The sequence below is a fragment of the Budorcas taxicolor genome, chromosome 18 (genome assembly GCF_023091745.1).
Source record: "Budorcas taxicolor isolate Tak-1 chromosome 18, Takin1.1, whole genome shotgun sequence".
NCBI classification, from domain to species: Eukaryota; Metazoa; Chordata; class Mammalia; order Artiodactyla; family Bovidae; genus Budorcas; species Budorcas taxicolor.
The window spans coordinates 47,525,440-47,534,096 of record NC_068927.1 but is presented as its reverse complement, the minus strand read 5'-3'; the positions used below and the strand labels follow the sequence as shown (position 1 = coordinate 47,534,096).

Sequence of the window (8,657 nt, the reverse complement as noted above, 5' to 3'; positions counted from 1 at the left end):
TAGTTCCCTCAAGGTCCATCTCTGTTGTCTTAATGGCAGAATTTCATATTTCTCATGGCTTAATAATATTCCTTTCTGTACATGAATCACATCTTCTTTATGTGGATGATATTCATCCTTTATCAGACACTTGAATTGTTTCCTTATCTTGCCTATTGTCAATAATGCTGCAATGATTAAGGGTGAACAGATGTGTCTTTGAAGCAGTGATTTTCTTTCTTTAGGACATATGCCCCAAAGTGAAATTGTTGCATCAGTTGATAGACAATCATAATTAATCTATAAATTATACTTATGAGGGTCCTCCTTTTTTTTTTTTCTATAGTGGTTGTCCAAGTTTACCTTCTTACCAACAATGTACAAGTGCTCACTTGCAGGCCAAGGATTTTTAAAAATCAAGTTGGGAATCTCACTGTCTACTTCTACCTGAATTCAAAGGACTCAGTCCTCTGGGGATGGTAGAATTACCAAATAGAAGGAGATGGGATCCCTGAATTATTTGTGGGTCATTTGAAATGCCCAAATTTGAGGTTCTGGGAATGTGAAATATATTTCTATTTTGTGAGCTAGTATATTTACTACAGCCACTAGCATGACCCAAAAAAATATACTTTCTAGACCTCAGTGTCCCCTAGCTCATTGCATCTCAAACTATTTGTGATTGTAGTATAGGATCTGTTTTTGCTGTCTTCTCCAGTCTGTCATGGATTGATACTTTGGGGCTGTACTTTTTTTTTTTCCCCAGGTTTAATGGGTTTAATAAGTTTACCGGTTCAGTTCCTATTTGCAGCACCCAATATTCCTTTGAAATACCAGCCAGACCTAGTAGTGGCCAACAGTCAGGCTCTCTGAGCATTCCATGTTGCAGTGGCACTTCTCCAAAACTGGTACCTCCCTATCGTCAAGTGAGCTTTAAATGTACCAGTGAAAAAAGCTGTTCTCCTTCAAGGGGAAGAAATAAAATCACTCCTCAAAACCCAGCAGATGTGGCTGTGCAGGCTTTCTCCCTGTCCCAACCCTTCAGGCTTGTTTCTCCTTTTTTTTTTTTTTTTTTTTTGCAGTGGAGCAAGAGACCAAAATCTAACTTGAGTTAAAGAAACAAGACAGTGATGGCTATAAAAGGGAATGACCAGGAGCAGCAGAGCCTCCTGTCCTTCCCACAGCCAATATATGTGCATCACAGAAAAACAAAAATAATAGATCTACAAAATACAGCAGCCAGAATCACAAAAATCCATTCATCCAAGGGTGGTGGGAGGCAGGAAGGGTGGGAGGAAGAGGAAATGGCGCAGGGAGAAAGAGTATTCAAAGCAATCCAGGCATGAGGCTGGCAAGTGTTAGAGAAGAGCTGCAGAAAAGCCTGAGGTCCTTTCAGACTCACCAGTGTTTAAAGTCCCTAGTGGTGTCAGGAAGATTCTGCCTTACGTGCGCCAGAGACAAAAGTCCGGATTCCTCAAAGAGAAGGGAACGTGTCTAGGGCCTTTGGCATGGTGGGCCCCGCCTTCCCTGGGAGGGGATGGAGGTGAACTAGGAAAAGAGCTGCTGTGGTGTCCTTCCGATCCCTCCTAGCTCCTCCAGATGGCAGGTGATTGACTCAGGGGCCCCGCAGCAGCCTTCAGTTCGGGCAGGAGATGGGTGTGGTGAAGAAATTCTGCAGAAGTGGAAATTACTGCAGGTTCACCCATCTTGTGGAAGAGTCTGCTGCTTAAGAAAATCACTAAGGAGAAGAGGTGCAACTGGAAAAAGTATGCTTTGCCAGGGATCTTTGCTTCATTGGCGCTGATAAGGAATAAAGGGAAGAGGAAAGAGAAGAGGCAGCCACTGACAATGTTGGAGGACTGCCTTGCTGTGAGGAAAGCCAGGGGCAAACCAAATCCAAAGCAAGGCCAATTCCTTTCTGTATTTGACAACAGCTGATGCATTTCAATTCCTTTATGGAACCATCCATTGAAGCAGTATAGTGAGTAGAGCTTCCCTGATAGTTCAGTTGGTACAGAATTCGCAGGAATTGAACCCCAGTCCGATTTCTGCGTCGGAAGATAGGCTGGAGAAGGGATAAGCTACCCACTCCAGTATTCTTGGGCTTCCCTTGTGGCTCAGCTGGTAAAGAATCCTCCTGCAAAGCGGGAGACCTGGGTTCAATCCCTGCGTTGGGAAGATCCCCTGGAGAAGGGAAAGGCTGCCCACTCCAGTATTCTGGCCTGGAGAATTCCATGGACTGTGAGTAGTGAGTAGAAAAGAGACATATGCAGAAGACTAACCAGACTAACCAGGTAGATGGGAGAGACTCACAAACATCCCCTGGAGGAAGAAGAGAGCCTGCAGCGAAAGGCTGAAGAGCATGTCAGCAATTATCTTGCTACACTACGGAATGTGGGCAGAGAAGGCAATGGCACCCCACTCCAGTACTCTTGCCTGGAAAATCCCATGGATGGAGGAGTCTGGTGGGCTGCAGTCCGTGAGGTCGCTAAGAGTCGGACACAACTGAGCAACTTCACTTTCACTTTTCACTTTCATGCACTGGAGAAGGAAATGGCAACCCACTCCAGTGTTCTTGCCTGGAGAATCCCAGGGATGGGGGAGCCTGGTGGGCTGCTGTCTATGGGGTCACACAGAGTCGGACACGACTGAACCGACTTGGCAGCAGTAGCAGCAGAGAATGTGGGAGGCTTCCTTCCTGATACCTTGGATGCCAGGTCAGCTATATCATGGAACCAAATTGAGCTTACGACTTTGGTGAGTGCAAAGAGGGAGTGCACCGAGAGAGCTCTGAAAGTTGACCCGGGGGAAATCTCCAGCCATGACCAAACATCCCCGTGTAGTGATGGAATCACCAATAATCTGGGCCACTACTGACTGAAGCACAGGAATAAACATGTGATGACACAAGAGGATATTGAACCAGAAAACTCCACCATTCCAAGTGCAGCACTGAAAAATTCTCCTAACAACATGTGGTTCACTCTTCTGCTTCCTCTCAGTGCTCTGGGCTCTCCTCTGAGCCAGGACACTGCTTGCCTTTCTTGGACACTGCTCCTCTCTCTTTTGTTGAATTCGAGCATTTAGCTTCAGGATGGTACAAATTCCCCAGATGGAGGTTTTGATTCCCCTGGCAGGGTCCTGCAGAAAGGTTGTGACACTGTAAGCCATTTCCCCACTGCCCAAACTATCAACTACACAAAGGAGAGAGAGGTGTCCCCAGACCTTTCATTGTGAGGGACACAGATGCTTTGCCACCCGGGCTCCAGATCTAATTGGGCCTCTCGCCCCACGCGGACCCGCTCAGCTCCTCCCAGCCCAACCTCCCCCGCCACCCACTCCTGCTCCCGTGGCTCTGGGGCCAAGGCCGCTGCACCCATACTCTGGCCTATACTTGGTTCAACCAGACAAGACTCTTTATTTTTTAATTTTTAATTGAAACAAGATTCTTGATCTTATACTTGGATTCCATGACAATGTCAAATTGCTGCAAGTTTCAACATATGGCTTCCCTGGTGGTTCAGAAGGTAGAGAATCTGCCTGAAATGCAGGAGACACAGGTTCAATTCTTGGGTTGGGAAGATTCCCTGGAGAAGGGAATGGCAACCCACTCCAGTACTCTTGAGTGGAGAATCCCATGGACAGAGGAGCCTGGTGGGCTACAGTCCATGGGTGTCACAAAGAGTCAGGCCTGAAAGACTAACATTTTCACTTTCAACATACCTACTGGCAGTTACTGGTGATGGACAGCGAAGCCTGGCGTGCTGCAGTCCATGGGGTCGTAAGGAGTCGGACATGACTGAGCGACTAAACTGAACTAAACTGGCAATTTCTGCACCTATCTTCTGTAATTAACACTAATAGTTGCTGGACCAGTACTGGCATTGCTTTAGCTTATTACCCTGTGATACTTTTCTCCATAGAATTTACATTCCCTGTAATTACCTTGTTTACTTAGAGGTCTATTTGTTTGTGGTTTTCTTCTCACTAGAGCATAAGCTCCGTTAGAAAGAGGTCTGATTTATTTTGCTTTGTTGCTTTCCCAGTTAGTGGCCAAGACAGTGTAGGTGCTCATAAAGTATTGTTGACTGATGCCTAAATAGCAAACAATGCTGTTGGTGGGGGGAGGAGGCAACCATAGCTGTTATGGAAACTCTACAATCCTACCTGGCCTGAATTCTAGTCAGTTCACTCACAGCTGCTTGACTCTCTGGTTTCCTGATAGACCACAAGTACCCCAGATTAGGTCCAAATTAGGTTCAGCCTCCAATACCCAGCACTGGATTTCCCCAGTTACAGATAGTTCTAATGTGGATGGTCACTATCTGGTGATATGTCTTCGCCCCTGGTTTGTAAGTTCTGGGAGGGTGGGGATTTGATCTGAAGTTGACTGCAGTATTCCCAAAGTCAGGCAGCTCAGTCAAGGCCCTTGGTTGACATAAACAGGTTTGTGGCATGTATGTGGGCAGGAGGGGAGGTTGCCCTAGAGAAACAGTGCCCTACACTATCTCCCATGAGCCCCACTCCCTTGGCAGGGTCCCAGGGTTGGTTTGAGCTCTGGTCCAACAGGCTGCCTGAGTTACCACTTCCTTCCCCCATCAGCCACCTCACGGTGCTTCAAGTTAGAACACCTGGCACACCAGACACTGGCCCAAATGGATACTGAGAGCCTCGGTAAGTAACGCCGTTGTATATTTTTGTGGTTTTCTTCATGAGCTGGAGATGAGGTTACCGTTTAAAAGTGCCTATTACAAATATAATCCAGATATTGACAGCAACGAAGCATGCCACAATAATTCCCGCCACTGAATAACTGAAGGCTTTGCGGGAGGTCTTGACTGCCAAGGCTCGTTCATTCCTACGGTTGTGGCGCCTTGTCTGAGTTTGAGAGGAGAGACAGAACAGGAACAGATGAGCTTAAAAGGGTTATTGGAGGGGGTGAAGGCACTGCAAGGGTGGGGTCTGAACCAGCAGGATGGAGAATATGGATGAAATTTATCCAGGGTTAGGGCTTCCCTGGTAGCTCAGATGGTGAAGAATCTGCCTGCAATGCAGGAGACCCAGGTTTAATCCCTGGGTTGGGAAGATCCCCTGGAGAAGGGAATGGCTACCCACTCCAGTATTCTTGTCTGGAGAATTCCATGGACAGAGGAGCCCGGCGGGCTACAGACCACGGGGTTGGAAAGAGTTGGATATGACTGAGCAACTAACACACACACACAGGACCAGGATGGAGAGGGAGGGGAAGGTGAGGACTGACACGACGCACATTCCCACCTCGGAAGAATAGTACAAGGCTACAGCGCCTAAAGGAAAGCACAGGATATAGGCCACGATCGCCAGCATGAAGTAGTCCTTGGCGGGGGTCTCAGCCATAATTTCAAATGCCTGGGGAAAGGGAGTGGGTTATGGCTCAGTATGGCTTCTGGACCCTACCATTCCCTGTAACTTCCTTCCTTGATTGTCCTTGATTCCTATAAAATCTTCACTGACACTCTTTAAAAGACTCACAGACTCCCTTGAACTCACGCTGTATTCCCTCAAACCTTACTATCCATTTAAATAAATCCATTTACCCCATAACTCCCAGACCCTCTCTTCTCCCCACCCCATGCCCTATAACCCCTCTGTTCTCTGTAACATTTTTTCCATCTCCTGTAAGCCCATGCCTGTCTTCTACAACTGCCTTGCTGCTCGCTACAGCATGTCTCACTTGACGCCTTCCACTGTCCCCCTAAAGTTCTTTCTGACTCTGAGGACTCTCACTTGACCTCCTTGTACCTCAGCTGACCCACTGTAATACATTGTTTCCATGAACACCCTCATTGTCCCCCGAGCAACTTTCTCTGTTCCTATAAACCACCCTTCTGAGAAGATCCTCACTCAGCACTAACACATTCACATTTCATATATAAAACCTCCATTGTCCCCTTAAAGACTTTCACCCTATAATACGTTAATGTCTTTAATAGCTCTCTGCTTGTCCCTTTTATAATAACATCACTCATTTTGCCCCTAAGCATTTATCATGGTCCTGTTATGACCCTTATTGTTCACCTGTAAACTCTTCCCCTCATCTATCCCCCACGCCCATATCCTCTCACTTGGCTCCTCTAAGACCTTCTTTAAGCAACTGTAAACTCGAAGTCTCTTCTTATCCACTCATAGCTTCTTCTCTGTCCCTTATAAAGACCTGCCCCGAGTCCTCCTAACGTCTTCTTTCTACTTCTGAAACCAGCTTTGAACTCCTTCTTCCTCTACTAATTACACAACCCCCCTGTTCTGCTAAACTTGTCCTGTCTCTAACTACTTCTCTTCTCAATAAACCCTCTCTGCCCGCTCATGAACCTCTCCTTCCGCCTGATTCTCCCCTACCCCTCCTAACTCTCTTCCTGGCACCTGCCACTCCATAAATTCTCTCCCTACCTCTTCTAATCCCCCCCACCTTCCTCCTTTAGGGTACCTGGATTTGGTACTACCAGGGCTACGTAGAGCCTTTTTCCCACTCCGCCCTGCCAGGGATTACCATGGAGACCAGGCAGGCCCCGCCTCTGTAGTTCCACTTCTATTGGCTGATTGGAGGTTGTGTGTGCTGGGGGAGCCAGTACTCAAGTGGCTGCTGATTGGTCTGTAGGGGTTCAGGCTCCTCCTACTCTCTCAGGTGATCTATTCCCCAGGTGCCTTGAGGGAAAAAGCGCCGCTTGAGGAAAGAGTGATGTAAGCCTAGGAGTCTTGGGTTGCTTTAGGTGCTTTGAGAGGGGTCATTAAACGATTGGAGTCAAATTCTGCAGCAGTGGCGGCTGCTGTTTGTGAGAATTAACGTCTTTTCATGTGTTTACTTAACACCTATATATCCCCCTTGAAGAAGGATCAGTTCATCTCTTTTGCCCATTTTAAAACGATTGCTTAAGTTTTTATTACAGTTAAGTTTGAGGGTCTTTTATAGCCTAACTTCTCTGGTGGCTCAGACGGTAAAGCAGGAGGCCTGGGTTCGATCCCTGGGTTGGGAAGATCCCCTGGAGAAGGAAATGGCAACCCACTCCGGTACCCTTGCCTGCAAAATCTCATGGACAGAGGAGCCTGGTAGGCTACAGTCCATGGGTTCACAAAGAGTCGAACATGACTGAGTGACTTCACTTTCACTTTATATATTTTGGATACAAGTCCTTTGTCAGATGTATGATTTGCAAATATTTTCTCTGGTTCTGTAGTTCTTCTTTTCATTTTCTAATAGTGTGCACTGCAGATCAAAAGTTTTTAATTTGGATGGAATCTAAATTATTTTTTTTATGAAGGTGCTTTTGGTATAATGCCTAAGACTCTTGCTTAACCAGGGTCAGAAAGATTTTCTCCTATGTTTTCATCTTAAAGTTTAATAGATTTATAATACAATTTACATTTGAATCTATGCTCTATATTGAATTTCAAATGTGAAGTTTTAGTTGACATTAAGTTTTGCATATGGTGGTCCAATTAATCTAACACTATTTCTATTTCTTTGAAATTGTTTCTATTTCTTTGGTAAATTACCTTTGCACTCCATTCTAAATAAAATGGCTGTATTTATTGTGCATCTCTATCTGTACTCCTTATTATGTTCTGTTGACTTATGTGTTTATCCATTTGCCAATACCGTACTGTCTTAATTCATGTAGCTTTATAATGATTCTTAAAGTTGGGTCATGTGAGTACTCCAACTTTTTTCTTAATTTTCAGAATTGCTTTGACTATGCTTGTCTAGATCTACAAATCTTTTTTGTCTTTAAATAGGAATTTCATAATCTCAAAAATAATTTATGTGTATATGTATAACTGAATCACCTTGCTGTATACCTGAAGCATTGTAAATCAACCATACTTCAATAAAAAATATTTATTAAGGAATTGCATAAGAATTTCAGAATGAGTTGAGAGAGGTGTCAAACCTTCCAATTATCAACTGTGGGCAAACTCTCCATTTGTTTAGTTCTTCTATTTTTTTCATCAGCCATCTAGGTACACACACAACTTATACACATGATACATTAGGTTTACACCCAATGTGTGTGTGCTCAGTTGTGTCTGACTCTTTGAGACCCCATGAACTGTAGCATGCCAGGCTCCTCTGTCCATGGGATTTTCCAAGCAAGAGTACTGGAGTGAGTTGCCATTTCCTACTTCAGGGCATCTTCCCAACCCAGGGATAGAACCCACATCTCTTGTGTCTCCTGCATTGGAAGGCAAGTTCTTTATTACTAGTGCCACCTTGGAAGTCTCGGATTTACACCCAACTGCTTGCCTATTTGGGAGCTACTGGAAATGGTATTTTAAAAACATTTTAAATTTTGGTTTCTGATTGTTTATTGCAAGCATATAGAAATACAGTAGATTTTTGAATATTGATATTGCTACCTGCATCTTGCTAAACTCATCAGTTTTAGGAGTTTTATTTCATTAAATTTTTTTTTTTCAGATTCTTTGGGCTTTTCTACACAGAGAATCATGTCATCTGCAAATAAGGTAGCTTTAATATCTTTTTGTATGCCCTTTTAAAATTTATTTATCTGACTGCACTGGGTCTTTGTTGCTGCATGAGGGCCTTCTCTAGTTGTGGCAAGTGAGGACTACTCTCTAGTTGTAGTGCACAGGTATCTCACTGAAGTGGCTTCTCTTGTTGCAGAGCAAGGGCTCTCGATGCA

The 8,657-nt window shown here is 44.9% G+C and overlaps 1 pseudogene; it reads right to left on the bottom strand.

The window, feature by feature from the left end:
* Nucleotides 1–1,565: 1,565 nt before the first annotated feature.
* LOC128063935 (etoposide-induced protein 2.4 homolog) lies at nucleotides 1,566–3,198 on the bottom strand (annotated as a pseudogene).
* Between the last annotated feature and the right edge of the window lie 5,459 nt (nucleotides 3,199–8,657).